Source organism: Anolis sagrei, chromosome 2, assembly GCF_037176765.1.
Source record: "Anolis sagrei isolate rAnoSag1 chromosome 2, rAnoSag1.mat, whole genome shotgun sequence".
NCBI classification, from domain to species: Eukaryota; Metazoa; Chordata; class Lepidosauria; order Squamata; family Dactyloidae; genus Anolis; species Anolis sagrei.
In genome coordinates, this window is record NC_090022.1 from 11,433,834 (window position 1) to 11,452,124 (window position 18,291).

An 18,291-nucleotide genomic window follows, 5' to 3' on the forward strand; every position below is an offset into this window, starting at 1 on the left:
CCAAGGTCATTTACCCGGCTCTCGCTCAGGGTCAACCTAAGTGAAACAATTTGAAAGCACACAACAACAATCCTATCTCATCAGCCAAAAGCAGGTCCACACTTCCCACTGAAATAGTAATAAGTTTATATTTGTTAAAATTGTTCTTCATTTTAATTATTGTATTGTTTTGAAGTGGGTTTTTTTGCACAACAAATAAGATATGTGCAGTGTGTATAGGAAATTATTCTTGTTTTTTTCAACATAATCCGGCCCTCCAACAGTTTGAAAGACTGTGACCTGGCCCCGTTTAAAAAGTTTGAGGACTCCTGATCTAAACATTCAAATGCCAAAACATTTTAGGGAGGTAGTCACCCAAGCTAGATTTGATCAGCTTGATACAATGATCAGATATGGGAGATTAAACAGCATCCCTTACAACAGTGGTTCTCAACCTTCCTGATGCCACGACCCCTTAATACGCTTCCTTGTGTTATGGTGACCCCCAACCATAAAATTATTTTTGTTGCTACTTCATAACTGTTATTTTGCTGCTGTTCTGAATAGTAATGTAAATATCTGATATACAGGATGTATTTTCATATACTGGACCAAATTTGGCACAAATACCCAATACACTCAAAGTTGAATACTGGTGGGGTTGGGGGAGGGTATTGATTTTGTCCTGTGGGAGTTGTAGTTGCTGGGATTTATAGTTCACCTACAAAGAGCATTCTGAACTCCACCAACGATGGAACTGAATCAAACTTGGCACACAGAACTCCCGTGACCAACAGAAAATACTGGAAGGGTTTGGTGGGCACTGATCTTGAGTTTTGGGAGTTGTTGTTTACCTACATCCAGAGAGCACTGTGGACTCAAACAATGATGGATCTATGTAGTCGAAGGCTTTCATGGCTGGAATCACTAGGTTCTTGTGGGTTTTTTCGGGCTATAGGGCCATGCCTCTAGAACATGGACCTATAGCCCGAAAAAACCCACAAGAACCTAATGATGGATCTGGTCCAAACTTGGCATGAATTCCCAATATGCCCAAATGTAAACACTAGTGGAGTTTGGGGAAAATAGACCTTGACATTTTGGAGTTGTAGTTGCTGGGATTTATAGTTCACCTACAATCAAAGAGCATTCTGAACCCTACCAACGATTGAATTGGGCCAAACTTCCCACACAGAACCTGCATGACGAACAGAAAATATGGTGTTTTCTGGTGGTCTTTGGTGACCCCTCTGACACCCCCTTGCGACCCCTCCAGGGGTCCCGACCCCCAGGTTGAGAAACACTATCTTATAATGAACTGCTTGTATCTGCGGAGCACCTGAAATTGAACATATTATTTGATTGTAAATTGTACCAGAAGGTGAGAGACTTGTACTTTGGTCCATATATCCAACGGACAATTTATTGGGAATCCCACATCAAAACAACATATTTTACATGTGGCCAAAACCCGAAAGTAACATATTAAACAGCTCTGTTTTTAAGCAAAGTAATAAATCTGACAACCACATACATGGGACTGATTGGGGTAAATTGTAGGAATGATACGGAAACACGATGTATATATTCAGCTTTATCATATTTATTTACTGTTATTGTTATCAGTGTTTTACTTAACTTACTATATAGAGTGTAATCAAGTTGTATCAAGCCTTGTTGTGTGGGTTGGTATTGTGATATGGCCTAAGGGCTAATCAATACAATTTACTACTATTACTATATATAGGAGCCAGAGACTTAAATTTTGCAAAATAGATCAAATTCTCCAAGCCTGCATGCCAGGTGCAGGGAAATGGCCAGTGAGTTCTAGCTGGAGATAATTGTATCTCTTGTACATCAAATAACAGAGCGAGCATCTTTTCCTCTGGCTTGGCCTTCTCGGAAGCACTGTGTTCAATTCTGGAATCCTGGCAGAAAAACAAAATTCACAAACTGGAACTTTGCAAACAAGGTGGTACAGGATCTGGAGACTGAGCTCAGAGGAACAGTTGATGGAAGTACATATGGTATTTTTTCAGAATAGGTGACATGAAAATCATGTTTAGCCCTCTGAAGGATTGTCACAGGAAGATTGCTTTCTGCTGCTCGAGAGAACAGGACCTCCAAATTAGGAATTTAGATGACAAGAAACGGGACTCTACCAAATCTTAGCCACAACTTCTCAGATAATTATCCACAAAGATTGTTTATTTAGCAGGTATGTATCGTCTGGTGCTTGTTCAGGGATGAAGTCCGAGTAAAACATTTTGCACATTTGTGGCATTTGTATGGATTCTCTTCAGTTGTGAAGTCTTTTGTGCTTCACCAAGGCTGAACTGTAAGTAAAAGATTTCCCACACTCCTGGCATTGGTATGGTTTCTCTCCTGTATGGAATCTTTTGTGGCTTACCAAGACTGAACTGCGAGCAAAACATTTCCCACACTCCTGGCATTGGAATGGCTTCTCTCCTGTGTGGAGTCTTTTGTGGTTCACAAAGTGTGAACTGTAAGCAAAACATTTCCCACATTCCTGGCATTGGTATGGCTTTTCACCTGTGTGGACTCTTTTGTGGCTCACCAATTGTGAACTGCGAGCAAAACATTTCCCACACTCCTGGCATTGGTATGGCTTCTCACCTGTGTGGAGTCTTTTGTGGTTCACCAAGACTGAATTGTAAGCAAAACATTTCCCACACTCCTGGCATTGGTATGGCTTCTCTCCTCTGTGGAGTCTTTTGTGCTTCACCAACTCTGTACTGGAAGCAAAACAATTCCCACACTCCTGGCACCGGTATGGCTTCTCTCCTTTGTGGAGTCTTTTGTGCTTCATGAAATCTGAACTGTACGCAAAATATTTCCCACACTCCTGGCATTGGTATGGCTTCTCTCCTGTGTGGAATCTTTTGTGGCTTACCAAGATTGAACTGCGAGCAAAACATTTCCCACACTCCTGGCATTGGAATGGCTTCTCTCCTGTGTGGACTCTTTTGTGGTTAACCAAGTCCGAATTGTAAGTAAAACAATTCCCACAGTCCTGGCATTGGTATGGCTTCTCTCCTGTGTGGAGTCTTTTGTGCGTCACCAAGCTTGAATTCTGAGCAAAACATTTCCCACACTCCTGGCATTGGTATGGCTTCTCTCCTGTGTGGAGTCTTTTGTGCGTCACCAAGCTTGAATTCTGAGCAAAACATTTTCCACACTCCTGGCATCGGCATGGCTTCTCTCCTGTGTGGAGTCTTTTGTGGACTACCAAGTGTGAACTGCGAGCAAAACATTTCCCACACTCCTGGCATTGGTATGGCTTTTCTCCTGTGTGGACTCTATTGTGGCTCACCAGGTCTGAAGGGTAAGCAAAACATTTCCCACACTCCTGGCACTGGTATGGCTTCTCTCCTGTGTGCACTCTTTTGTGGCTCACCAAGAGTGAACTTTGGATAAAAGATTTCCTACACTCCTGGCTTATGAAATCCTCAGTTCCTTCAAAGATTTCTTCTGGGCACAGATCTGGCCATTTGTAATCAGCTACATATTTTGCTGATATAAGATGGCTTTTCCCAGCACGGAGTGTCTTATGAAGCACAAGTGCCATATTTTGAAGAAAACACTGCCCACATACATTGCATTTATAGGGCATTTCTCTGGCAGAACCTCTGTCTTCTTTGTGGGTTTGCTGGTATCCAAGAAGGTCCCCGTTGTGCTCAAAATGCTTCCTACATTTGGTGGATACATTGCTCGTCTTCAAGATATCTGCTGTGAAGAAGGGGAAAAACAGTAATCCCCCAGTGTGAGTGATAAGGACTCTAAGGAAGTGGACTAAAATGATCCTCAAAATAACTTAAACATGGAGGAAAATTAGATATAAATGCTGTCCTCTTCCCACCTCTTGTTTAGTAAGGACGGACACTGTTGACTGCTGGGAGCCTCTAAGGCAGAGATTAGTAAGATATGTTCCAGAGGCTAACTGTTGCTCAGCCCAACCTATAGAATGCCGATCTCCGCGATCGCATCTCCTTCTGTGAAATGGCGCAAACTCTTAAGATCTTCCGGGGAGGCCCTCTTTTCGCTTCCACCACCATCACAGGTACGGTTGGTAGGCATGAGAGAGAGGACCTTCTCAGTGGTGGCCCCCTGCCTCTGGAACACCCTCCCCAGGGAAACTAGATAGGCCCCATCCCTCCCCTCCTTTCATAAGAGCTTGAAGACCTTTGAAATAGAAATCCCGACCAATGAGGGAGCCTTACCAAGAGAGTCCACAATCCCATGAATCTCCTCCATGATCTGCACGTGCAAGGCTTTCTGACCCAGATTCAGGAGAGCCCACTCCTCCAGGGAGAAATGGACAGCCACGTCCTCAAAGGTGATTGGGCCCTGGTGGAAAAAGAAAAAAAAATCCTTCTGACATAAGAGCTATCAAGAAAAATAATTACAAGAATCTCCTTAAAGCAGATTTGCATTCCTGTTGGTTGTTTGACAGGCAAAGGGCTGAGGCCTCCATGCCATAGTTGCAAGCTTTGTAGAGACGTGCGGTTGGTCACCGACATAACCATTTCTTAGTGGATATGTAGAATTAGAAATGGAATCTGGACATGTTCTATCTTTTACTGTGTTGCCCAGAACTGGACACAGTGTTATTCCAGGTGAGGCCTCTCCAAAGCAGAAAGAAGCTCACCATGACTTCCCTTAACCTCAGACTTCATTACTTTGAAGCAGGGAAGTGTTTGGTAGAAAATGTTTATTGTAGTGCTCAGTCACACTGTTCAATCTATCTGTATGACTCAGTTGTATCTAGGATTCTTCAGTTGATTTGCCATCACACTGTAATCTCTCCCTCCATCCCTCCCCCCTGTTCTTTGTGAGGAAAAAAATCCCCCTCTCCTTGAAATGTCAGCTGTTACGTGTCTTCAATTTCCTGAACTTTCAAATCTCTCTTATAATAATAATAACAATAATAATAACACTTTATTTGTACCTCGCTACCATCTCCCCAAGGGACTCGGTGTGGCTTACATGAGGCCAAGCCCGCAATACATCAATAAACAGAATATCAATAAAATAAAACATCAATAAACAATCAATGCAATATAAATAATAATCACATAAACAAAATAGACAATAAGCAAAATAGACAATAATTTGTCATGAAAGTATCATTGCAGATTTGATCAAAGTGGATTTAATATATGTGTGGGAATGAATGATTGAATGGAAGGATGTATGGATGGAGTTAATAATTTTGGAGACACTAGTACAATATTAAGGCCCGCAATGACTAACTACCTGCTTGCTGGACTGTAATTAAAAGTTGCTAATAAGAACTGAAGAGTAAACTCTGATAAGAACTGGGACAGTGATAACAGAAATGTTTACAATGTTAAGAAGGAAGTCAATGCAAGCCTTGTGTTTATCAACACCAATCAAGAAGATCAACATCTGTCCAGGAAACTGAGATGGAAGAAGTCTATCATTCACTTACAACGTTGAGACAACATCAGCAGAAGATTCCTATAAAAGACTCAGTCTAATAATGCTCAAGTTGTGGCAGACCTGAGGAGTCTGGTTCACCCGCTATGCCTTGCTCCGTGGGAAGGAGATAGTGTACCTATGGAGAGTGGCAGATTTGCATGGGAACAGTCTGGTCACTTTGGGGTTTCTTTCTCAAGGGAAGAGGAAGAAGTGTGCTTTTGGAGTCTTAGATTTTATGCAGGGAGTCAGGTTTTGCTGTATGGAAAGCAGAGATCTGGTCCTTGGCATTTTGCTTAGGGAAAGGATGCATTTTGGCATTTTTGAGATTTGGCATTATGGAAGTTTTGAAACTGTGCATTGGCAGGCTGCAGGGAAGCAGGGTCTGCCCTAACAGGTGCTTCTCCAAGGAGGGAGAAAAGGATGTGGTAATATTTGAATGCCTGATAATGAATGTGTGTACATGTGGTGTGAGTGTTGAGTGAAAATGTAATTCCTCGTCTGTTTGTTAGTCCAATGTAACTGGAAGTTGTTGTACATCCAATGTAGTTGCATAGAATCTGTATGTCTGTATGTCCAATATTATTCTGATGTACCCTTTCACACTGGAAATTGCAATAAAAAGAACCTATGCTTTAAAGTTATTGAAAAGTCATTCATGACAAATTGGTGTCAGAAGATATTCTTTTCCAGTGTGGGAAAGTTATCCATAACACTCTTGGCTGCCATACTTCTTTCCCTCTCTCAATGAGGAAGGAGGGAGGGAGGGAACGTGCGATGCAACCATTCTTCTCTCTCTCTCTCTCTCTCTTTCTGGCAAGCCTGAGCTAATTTTCTGCTTTAGCTTCTCAAACCTTTCCCCTACTTATGCCGGTTACTCATTTGAATTTTTCTTTGAATTCTTCTTTGGGCTTTGCTGAGCGGCAGAAACAGCCAGAGGGTGAGAACTCCACTTTCGAACTCCCGCCTGGGGCCAGCCTTACCAAACATACTGGGTGTGGCCCCCACAGTTGTGCTATCTCACATGAAGCCAGCAGCAGATAAAACCGCCATCACTGGCCCTCTGTCACACCCTGTCTTGCAGATGTGCAGCTGGTAGTGTTGTATTGGAGTTTTACCATCACCTTTGCAAAGGGTTATTTTTAGGGGGGTCTTGGAGGGTCTTTTTGGGTTCAGAGTGGGTTGGGCTATTTTAGTTAGGTCTGGGCTCTGGATCAGGGTAGGTTGGGCAAGGACTGTGGACTAGACAAGCTTAAAGGTTTTGAGTTTATGTGCAATCCAACCATGTTAAGCCAATCAATAAGATCTTGGCACTATAGGACTTTTACCAACATGGATAGAGACATCTCACCATCACGAGAAATAACACCCCCCCCCCATCTGCCTCCCCAAGGACCTCATACCACAGTTTATATCCTCCGTGAAGACCTGGGTTGCATTCCTGTGCCTAAACAGTATTGAGAGAACTCCTTCATTGTGGGGATCTGGGAATCTCTGGGAGGACAAAACGAATGGGGGTGGGTGTTATGGGGAAGGAATCGGAAATCGGGAGGCAGGTGTTGGAGGGAGATGGTAACTAGACCCATATAGGTCCTTTTTAACTTGTGGAATTGTGTAATATAATAATTTTAACCTTAAACACTGATTCGGACACCACCTTAGTCCTGTTGACTTGTAAATGCCTTTTTACTTTTAATGTTTGCTATTATTAGAACTAGAAGTAAACATGTCCTAAATGTTTGATTGATATATTTAAATTTCTACGTTTGTAATTTTTGAGTTGTTCTATAAGTAGTACACCTGCTGTTGTTTATTTTATTATGATTTAATCTGTTTGTTATGTTATGTCGGCATTGAATGTTTGCCAGTTTTCTGTTGTAAACCACCCTGAGTCCCTTCAGGGAGATAGGGCAGTATAGAAATAAAGATGATGATGATGACTATTATTATTATTATTATTATTATTATTATTATTATGTAATTCCCACTCACCCCCTTTCCATTTCTTGTACACGTTCCTTTTAAATCTTAGCCCAGCTGAAAGTTCTTTGAACAACCATTTTGGTTTCTTTAGATTTCTCTTTAGATTTCCTTGTTGGTGCTGTTTGCAATTGTGCCTTCAGTATTTCCCTTTTAAGAAACTCCCATTCAATCTTTTCTGTTTCAAGAGATGTTTAATTATTAAGCCTGGAAGAAATGACCCCCAGGCAGCTCCCTTCCTCCTCTCCCAGGAATCCTTCTGCTTACCTGAGTCAGTTCCACTCCATCACAAAGGGGAAGAAACAATTGAGGATTTGCCAACAACATCATTCCAGCCTCTGGGAGAGAGAGCAAAGAGTGGAAAGCTGATCACATAGACATGTCTCAGAGGTTACAATTACAGTCCTAAAAAGTAACCTATGAGAAAATTATCCTAAGAACACAGGAGCTTTCACTACCCCAAGAATATGTAAAATTTTAGGGTTTGGGACTTTGTCTCACAAGCAGTGCTGTGAGTAAGTTGAATTGGAACTAGTACTGGGCTTAATATTTCAATTAAATAAAGTTATTTTTTGTTGTCTTCCAGCTTACTTTCAGGACTAAGCTTAGCTTCAGGTCCCACCTGGGAAAATACTGAAAGGCTGAATTTCCAGTCAGATCCAACTTTAAGCTAATGTACAAATATTCCAAGAAATAAAACTGCAAATCACACCTTTTGCAAATGATTGTCTACATATATACTCACCTCAAGGCCAAATGATCCTGGATGTACACAATTTCAATCTCAATTTCTCAATCTCAAACTTACTGTGGATATCCTACAATTCTTTCAAGTTGAATTTACACTGGCATAAAAGACCAAAACCCCCAGAAGGGTTTCTTCTTACCCTCCAAGGCTGCAGTCCCACCTCCTTCCTGCTTGAGCTCCTTCTGCCTGAAACTCTGGGTGGTGTCTGGTGGAGGTGTCTCTGATGCAGGGACGTTAGACTGGACTTCGATGCAGTTATTTTGGGCCTGGAAAACCACAGAATATTCCAGAAGTAGTATGGAGGAAGTTTTTAAAAAAACCCACAAAACTATGTGCACAAACTGCATGGACTTTTGAAAAACAATAACTCTGAGATGGCAACCTAGTTGGAAACAAATGCCACATTCCCTCTCCCATTATTTTCAATGTGATATTTGGGGTCAACAAATCTGGGCAGAGGAGCAACCGAGCTTCCAGAGGATATGGACACGAGAGCAGGAGGGGTAGAGCTGGTGGGAAAAGGGGCAGAGGGAGCACAGCCTAGGTTCTCCCTCATATCATTCCCATCTTGGAAGGAAGGCAGGACATATGTTTAATCTCTCCATCAGTCCCAAGGTGAATGGATCCAAGAGGGAATGCTCTCACCTGTTCGTCCTGCTTCTCGTCCTCTGCCCAACTCAGGAGGAAGCCTTCCGCTAGGGCCACCGCCTGAGAAGAGGTCTCTGCCCCACACTCTCGGACCCAGCTCCCCATCTCTGGGGGCAGGATGCTCAGGAACTGCTCCAGGATCACCAGGTCCATCATCTCCGCCTTGGTGTGTTGCTCTGGCTTCAGCCACAGGCGACAGAGATTGTGGAGGCGGCTGCAAACCTCTCTGGGTCCCTCGCCCTCTCGGAAGGAGGAATGCCTGAAGCGCTGGCGCTGTGTGTGCGCATTCAGGAACGGCTGTGTAGTTCTTTCCCAGAATTCCCCACTGCTCCCAGGGGCCCTGCCTGCTTCAGGTCCAGGTGAGTTGGGTCCCTCCATATTGGGACCACTTTGATGAAGAACCAAACCGTATCCAAGAAGCTTTTCTTCCCTCTTCTCTCAACCAAACAGGCTCTTCTCCAAAATTTTCTGACAAAAATCACATTTCCCCTGTGAAAGAAAGCCGGAATTAGACAACAGTCTTAAAGAGGCTTTCTCTTGGAGGGTGAAATAACAAGCATTTATTTATTTCAGAGCCAGGTAATGCTGGGCCCTCCATTCACTTGGGCCTCTGATATTGACATGCTGGAATATGTCCAGAGGAGGGCGACTAAAATGATCAAGGGTCTGGAGAACATGCCCTATAAAGAGTGGCTTAAAGAGCTGGGCTCACTTCCCAGAGACATCAGACATACCCCAACTCTGGCAGTCTTTAGGAGGAGCTTGAAAACGTGGTTGTTCCAGTGTGCCTTCCCAGAATAAGGAAAACTCTCAGCATTATGTCCTCAAAATGCACTTTACTACTGCCTTAAAATTGACTGCATTCCCTCATTCTCTCTAAAAATCCTATCCCAATTATATCCTACCTGGTTCACATCAGCACTATTTTTTAATTTTAATCTATCACATTTGGCCCGGACTTTGGTTTTAAATGTTTATATGTTACTGTTGATTGCTTTTGTCTATTTTGTTCATGTGATTATGATTTATATTGCATTGTTCTGTTTATTGACGTTTTATTTTATTGATGTTCTGTTTATTGATGTATTGCGGGCTTGGCGTCATGTAAGCCACACCGAGTCCCTTTGGGAGATGGTAGCGGGGTACAAATAAAGTGTTATTACTATTATTATATTATTATTATGTTTAGGCTGAGAGGAGATATGATAGCCAGGTATAAATATGTGAGAGGAAGCCACAGGGAGGAGGGAGCAAGCTTGTTTTCTGCTTCCTTGGAGACTAGGAAACGGAACAATGCCTTCAAACTACAAGAAACATGAGGAAGAACTTCCTGACTGTGAGAGCTGTTCAGCAGTGGAACTCTCTGCCCCGGAGTGTGGTGGAGGCTCCTTCTTTGGAAGCTTTTAAACAGAGGCTGGATGACCATCTGTCAGGGGTGATTTGAATGCAATATTCCTGCTTCTTGGCAGAAGGGGGTTGGACTGGATGGCCTATGAGGTCTCTTCTAACTCTTTGATTCTATTATTATTATTATTGTTGTTGTTGTTGTTGTTGAAGGCTTTCATGGCCGGAATCACTGGGTTGCTGTAGGTTTTTCCGGGCTATATGGCCATGTTATAGAGGCATTTTCTCCTGACGTTTCGCCTGCATCTATGGCAAGCATTCTCAGAGGTAGTGAGGATGATGATGATGATTGATTATTATTATTATTACAAGGCTTCTCTTCCCCCCTCTGTCCCCGTCCTCTTCCTTGGTGACACTGGAGATGTTTATATAGTTCTCCTCTGCTAATCAGAGCTTCATAACCCTCCTCCCCTTCTTGGTTCTCCTCTGAAATGTGTAATACAAACTTAAGGGGGGGAAAGAGGACCCAGGCAGGCAGGGGAGTGGGTTGGCAGGGGAAAGCCATGGGCCTCTCTCTGCCTGCCTCTCTCTCCCTCCTCTGAAGGAATCCCCCAATTGGAGAATCTGATGACCCCCAATCCCATGTTAGTCCAGACCTGGGCCTACCTTGGCCCTCCCTCCAGGTGTGTTGAGATTCAGCCTCTCTTTGGCCCTTTGGAGAAGGAATGGGAAGGAGACTCACCAGAAGGAGAGCAAGGAGAGCTAAAAAGAGGAGAAAGAGGAAGGAGAGGCCAACAGGGCAAGCTTCCCTCTCCCAGCCGGGCAAGGAAGGGTGAAGGGGAGGGAGTTTGATTCCTAGAGGGGCAGAAAAGGCAGGTATGAGGAGACCCACTTCCTTCCTGCCTCTCTAGGAACCAAACTCTCTCTCCTTAACCCTTTCTTGACCAGTTAGGAGCCAAAAAGTCCACCTGGGCAACAAGTTAAACATGAGCCAACAATGTGATGTGGCGGCAAAAAAAGCCAATGGGATTTTGGCCTGCATCAATAGGAGCATAGTGTCTAGATCTAGGGAAGTCATGCTACCCCTCTATTCTGCTTTGGTTAGACCACACCTGGAATATTGTGTCCAATTCTGGGCACCACAATTGAAGGGAGATGTTGACAAGCTGGAATGTGTCCAGAGGAGGGCGACTAAAATGATCAAGGGTCTGGAGAACAAGCCCTATGAGGAGCGGCTAAAGGAGCTGGGCATGTTTAGCCTGAAGAAGAGAAGGCTGAGAGGAGATATGATAGCCATGCATAAATATGTGAGAGGAAGCCACAGGGAGGAGGGAGCAAGCTTGTTTACTGCTTCCATGGAGATCAGGACAAGGAACAAATTATTTATTTATTTACTTACTTTATTTGTATACCGCTGTTTCTCAGCCCTTAGGCGACTCAACGCGGTTAACAACAGCAGCAGCAAAAATTCAATGCCAGCATCATACAAACCATTTAAAAACAATTAACACAATAACACACTAGGTAATTAAACATCAGTAAACAACTCATTAGCGTCTCATAACTAAAATCATGATCCAGCTCGTCATCCGTAGTTCCGTTTTCCTATATTCATTGCACTACCTATTCAATGGCTTCAAACTACAAGAAAGGAGATTCCATCTGATAACTTCCTGACTGTGAGAGCTGTTCAGCAGTGGAACTCTCTGCCCCGGAGTGTGGTGGAGGCTCCTTCTTTGGAAGCTTTTAAATAGAGGCTGGATGGCCATCTGTCAGGGGTGCTTTGAATGCAATTTTCCTGTTTCTTGGGAGGGGGTTGGACTGGATGGCCTATGAGCTCTCTTCCAACTCTATGATTCTATGATTCTAAGCCAACTGCTTTCTGGCAGTCAATATTGCGTCCGCAAGGAACTGTCCGGCAGAGCTGTTTCGAGTTGTCAGGGGCCTATTAAATCCCGCCTCTCAGGATGGCAGCCCTGACAACTCGGCAGCCCGCTGTGAAGCATTTGCTCAATTCTTTGCGGACAAAGTCGCTTTGATCCGTTCTGGTCTGGACACCACGTTAACGGCAGTCTCTGAGGATGTAACATGAGCTCCTGCTTGTCTGATTTTGATGAATTCATTTCAATTGGTGAAACCCAAGGGTGTGGAAAAGATACTGGGAGAGGTGAGAGCGACCACATACCTCCTAGACCCCTGTCCATCCTGGCTTTTGAAGGAAGCCAGAGGGAGATTGGCCAAGTGGGTAAAGGTGGTGGCTAATGCCTCCCTTCGGGAAGGCAACATTCCAGCTAGCTTAAAACAAGCTGTTATAAATCCGCTGTTGAAAAAACCATCACAAGACTCCTATCAATTCGACAACTACCGGCCTGTTTCCAATCTCTCCTTTTTGGGCAAAGTCCTGGAACGTGGTGGCCTCACAACTCCAAGTATTATTGGAAAACATTGATTATCTAGATCAAGTTCAGTCTGGCTTTAGGCCGGGACATGGAACAGAAACAGCCTTGGCCGCCTTAGTAGATGATCTACGCCAGGAACTAGACAGAGGGAGTGTTTCCCTGTTAGTTCTGCAGGACCTCTCAGTGGCCTTCGATACAATTGACCATGGTATCCTTCTGGGACGCCTCGCGGGAATGAGCCTTGGTGGTATCATTATACGGTGGCTCCAGTCCTTCCTAGAGGGTCGCTCCCAGAAGGTGTTATTGGGAGACACCTGCTCAACCCCACAACCATTGTCTTCTGGGGTTTCCCAGAGCTTAATACTGTCTCCCATGTTGTTTAACATCTACATGAAGCCACTGGCAGAGGTCATCCGGAGTTTCGGGTGCGGTGTCACCTGTATGTATATGACGTCCAACTCTGTCACTCCTTCCCACCAAGAAAATCCAACAGATGGTACGTTCAGCAAAGGACAAGAGGGATCCTCTCACTTCTGCAGGAGTCTACCATATATCATGCAGCTGTGGACAAGTCCACATAGGGACCACCAAACGCAGCGCCCAAACACGAATCAAGGAACACGAAAGGCACTGCAGACTACTTCAGCCAGAGAAGTCAGCCATAGCAGAGCACCTGATGAACCAACCTGGACACAGCATATTATTTGAGAACACAGAAGTGCTGGATCACTCTCACAACCACCATGTCAGGCTACACAGAGAAGCCATTGAAATCCACAAGAAGCATGTGGACAATTTCAACAGAAAGGAGGAAACCGTGAAAATGAACAAAATCTGGCTACCGGTGTTAAAAAACTCTAAAATTACAACAGCAAAACAACAGAGGGGAAACAATCAGGCACATCTAATCACCTCTCAACAAAAGATTGCCCCAGGCACTGCCAGGCCATCAAATGCTAATCAAGGTGGTCAGTTGAAACATTCACACCTAGCTCCAACAGACAAGAGTTCTTTGTCCCACCCTGGTCATTCCACAGATATATTAACCCATTTTCCTAGTTCAAATAGACCTCACTACCTCTGAGGATGCCTGCCATTGATGTAGCCCGAAAAACCTACAACAACCCATTTCCAGAATAGTTTGCTTGGTTCCAAGATGTTTGCAGTGCCTCTATTTTATCAACATTTCTTGGTCTGTTCAGAGGCAAATCCAAATAATCTCTTAGATTTTCTCAAGCAATTGGAATTGACTAGTTGGGAAGCTTGAATTAATGATACAGACAATGTTGTTTTTTAACTTGACAAATTTATTTCCTTTATATATAAGACATAGAAGCACAAAAAGACATAGCCACCCTCAGTAAGGTTGCCAACCTTAAAGGGCTGAGCCAATATAAACATACCTTTCAAACTGCCAACTATTGAAACATTCAAGTGCCAAAACATTTTAGGGAGGTATTCACTTGAGGTAGATTTGATCAGCTTGATACAATGGTCAGTTATGGGAGATTTAACAGCATCCCTTATAATGAACGGATTTGTATCTGCGAAGCACCAGAAATTGATGATGTAGCACACATATTATTTGATTGTAAATTGTACTAGAAGGTGAGAACCAATTGTACTATTGGTTCCTATATCAAACAAACAATGTATTAGGAATCCCACATCAGAACAACGTATTTTATGTGTGGCCCACACCCAAAAATAACATGTAAAACATACGTGGACCACATACATGGGTCTGATTGGGGTAAACTGTAGGAGTGATATGGAAAGATGTTGTATATATTTGGTTTTTATCATATTTATTTATTGTTTTTGTTAAAAGTGTTTACTTAACTTACTATATAGAGTGTAATCAAGTTGTAACAAGCCTTGTTGTTTGATTTGGTATTATGATATGGCCTAAGGGCTAATCAATAAAATTGACTACTACTACTACTACTACTTAATATATAAGACCCAGAGACTTCAATTTTGCAAAATAGACCAAATTCTCAAAGCCTGTAACAATATCAAGAATACCTAACATTGTTAATTCTAAAATAACGGAACTCTACTCAATCTTAGACAGAACTTCTCAAACGGTCTTCTTTGAAATCAGATGCTTACCCATAAGGGTTTTTTTTTTAGCCTGTGTGTATTCTCTGGTGCTTGTTAAGGGATGAAGTCTGAGTAAAACATTTCTCACACTCCTAGCATTGGTATGGCTTCTCTCCTGTGTGGGAGTCTTTTATGCTTCATCAAGCTTGAACTGTAAGCAAAGTATTTCCCACAATCCTGGCACTGGTATGGCTTCTGTCCTGTATGGAGTCTTTTGTGGCTCATCAAGGCTGAACTGTCAGTAAAACATTTCCCACACTCGTGGCATTGGTATGGCTTCTCTCCTGTGTGGAGCCTTTTGTGCTTCACCAAGTCTGAACTGGAAGCAAAACACTTCCCACACTCCTGGCATAGGTATGGCTTCTCTCCTGTGTGGAGTCTTTTGTGCTTCACCAACTCTGAACTGGAAGCAAAACATTTCCCACACTCCTGGCATTGGTATGGTTTCTCTCCTGTGTGCAGTCTTTTGTGGCTCACCAAGTGTGGACTCTGAGAAAAACATTTCCCACACTCCTGGCATTGGTATGGCTTCTCTCCTGTGTGCAGCATTTTGTGCCTCACCAAGTGTGAACTGGAAGAAAAACATTTACCACACTCCTGGCATTGGTATGGTTTCTCTCCTGTGTGGAGTGTTTTATGCCTCATCAATTTTGAACTGTAAGCAAAACATTTCCCACATTCCTGGCATTGGTATGGCATCTCTCCTGTGTGGAGCCTTTTGTGCTTCACCAAGTCTGAACTGGAAGCAAAACATTTCTCACACTCCTGGCATTGGCATGACTTCTCTCCTGTATGGAGTCTTTTATGCTTCACCAAGCCTGACCTGTAAGCAAAATATTTCCCACAATCCTGGCACTGGAATGGCTTCTGTCCTGTATGGAGTCTTTTGTGGCTCACTAACTGTGAACTGGAAGAAAAACATTTCTCACACTCCTGGCATTGGTATGGCTTCTCTCCTGTGTGGAGCCTTTTGTGCTTCACCAAATCTGAACTGGAAGCAAAACATTTCCCACACCCATGGCATTGGTATGGTTTCTCTCCTGTGTGCAGTCTTTTGTGGCTCACCAACTGTGAACTCTGAGAAAAACATTTCCCACACTCATGGCAGTGGTATGGTTTCTCTCCTGTGTGCAGTCTTTTGTGCCTCACCAAGTGTGAACTGGAAGAAAAACATTTCCCACACTCCTGGCACCGGAATGGCTTCTCTCCTGTGTGGAGTCTTTTGTGGCTCACAAAATGAAAACTGTAAGCAAAACATTTCCCACATTCCTCGCATTGGTATGTTTTCTCTCCTGTGTGGAGTATTTTATGCGTCATCAATTTTGAACTGTAAGCAAAACATTTCCCACATCCCTGGCATTGGTATGGCATCTCTCCTGTGTGGAGCCTTTTGTGCTTCACCAAGTCTGAACTGGAAGCAAAACATTTCCCACACTCCTGGCATTGGTACTCTCCTGTGTGGAGTCTTCTGTGCCCCACCAAGTGTGAACTCTGAATAAAAGATTCCCCGCACTCCTGGCTTATGAAATGTTCAGTTCCTTGAAGGATTTCTTCTTGGCTCAAAGGTGGGAATTTGCAATCAGCAACACAGTTTGCAGATTCATTCCATTTAAGATGGCTTTTCCCAGCATGGAGTGTCTTGTGAAGCACAAGTGCCATATTTTGAGTAAAACAGTGCCCGCACACACTGCACTTGTAGGGCCTTTCTCTGACAAAACCTCTTTCTTCTTGGTGGGTTTGCTGGTGTCTAGGAAGGTCCCCGTTCTGCTCAAAATGCTTCCTGCATTTGGTGGATACATTGCTCGTCTTCCAGTTATCTGCTGTGAAGAAGGAGGACAAAAACAGTAATCCCTCAGTGTTAGTGATAAGGACTCTAAGGAAGTGGACTGAAATGATCCTCAAAATAACAAAGCCATGGAGGAAAAGTAGATATTAATGCTGTCCTCTCCCCATGCTTTGTTTAGTCAGGATGGACACTACATGGCTTGGACTGCATGGCCCAAGAGGACTCTTCCAGATCTAGGATTCTGTGACTCTTAAGATGTCCTAATATTTTTTTTAAATTTAAATTTTATTTTTATCATTTGCATCAGTGGCATTTGTTTTATCGGTTTTCTTTTATGCCCTACACAGATCTCTATATGGAGAGTGAAAAATGTTCAAGAAGTCAATACACACACATCAAAAAGACCTGGAATTGTACTTCAAGGCATGCAAACTAGTTTGGATGCAAGATGAGCTAACCTTAAGACATGAGAGACCATTAGAATTAGAAGGTCGTGATTTACATTTTGGATGGCATGCCTACATACGGTATCAGAAAGCAAAAGTACACACAGACTTTAACCACTATTTTATAAGATGAACCATACAAAGGATTTGGAACAAAATTAAATTATGTCCAATCCCTCCCCCCTTTTAATGGAAGAAGCTTTGTACAAGTAAGATAAGAAGAAAGGAGAACACTAGGTTGTTGGAACATGCAAGAAATCAATTAGTGTATGTGTGTGTCAACTGTAAAATAAGATGCAAAAAGCTGATTGGTTGAGTTTTGCATGGGGAGATGGCTGAGCCAGGACTTTGGGTTACTGTTACATTTTTGTTCAGGCTTGAACTATGCAGGTGCTCAGAAAAGAAAAAGCGAAACAGAGAGAAAGTTTGGAGTGTGCTCTCGTTTCATGAGCAGCTGAAGGAGCTCATCTACATGGACAAAGAAAGACCTTTTTAAATCTCTCATAAAATGACATTATGTGAGTTGATACAACTAATCACACTGTACGTGCTGTTCTGATCTACGAAGAGTAAACTACTTGTTATTCATTGTTGATCTGCGTGGCATATTTTCTTTCTCTGGCAAAGGCAGTGTGTGGGCTGATCAAACGTGAACTACACGTGGTTTATTTGACATTATACCAGATAGATTACATATGATGAAAAATATGGATTTATAACTGAAGAACTGAAGGATGCAGGATTTTATCTACAGTGGTACAGATATAGGCAACAGAAAGAAAGATTTGCTCTAGACAATAACAATATGGGATTTGAAAGAGGCCAATCAGAATTTGAAAATGAACTGCGTACTAATGAAGAACATCTCACTGGAAAAATATATAAAGTATTACTAAAGACAAAATGTCCAACAAGCAATACACACACATCAAATATGAAGAAAGTAAAACATAAAAGCCACAGTCCCACCTCAGGACCTAATAAAGTCCAAATAGCAGGTTTAGGACAAAAAGAGAAGCTGTAATACTTTCTAAAACATGCCAACTTGAAATTGCAAATCAGCTGAGAGACAAAGAAGGGAGATTCTTCTGTTTACAAGAAAGACTAAGATATCCATGTATTACTTATATGTCATATATTTCTAACATAAGCCCTGCCTTCACTTAGGCAGAAAAAAAGAAATGCAAAGATACAGAATGGGGGACAATGCGTGGCTCAAGAGCAGGACGTGTGAAAAAGTCCTCGTAGACAACAAGTTAAACATGAGCCAACAATGTGATGTGGAAGCCAAAAAAAGCCAATGGGATTTTTGCCTGCATCAGTAGGAGCATAGTGTCTAGATCCAGGGAAATCATGCTCCCCCTCTATTCTGCCTTGGTTAGACCACACCTGGAA

General features: G+C 42.9%; 1 pseudogene; it reads right to left on the reverse strand.

The window, feature by feature from the left end:
* Positions 1-1,369: 1,369 nt before the first annotated feature.
* The window catches only part of LOC132765762 (zinc finger protein 850-like), a 60,745-nt pseudogene continuing 43,823 nt past the window's right edge, over positions 1,370-18,291 (reverse strand).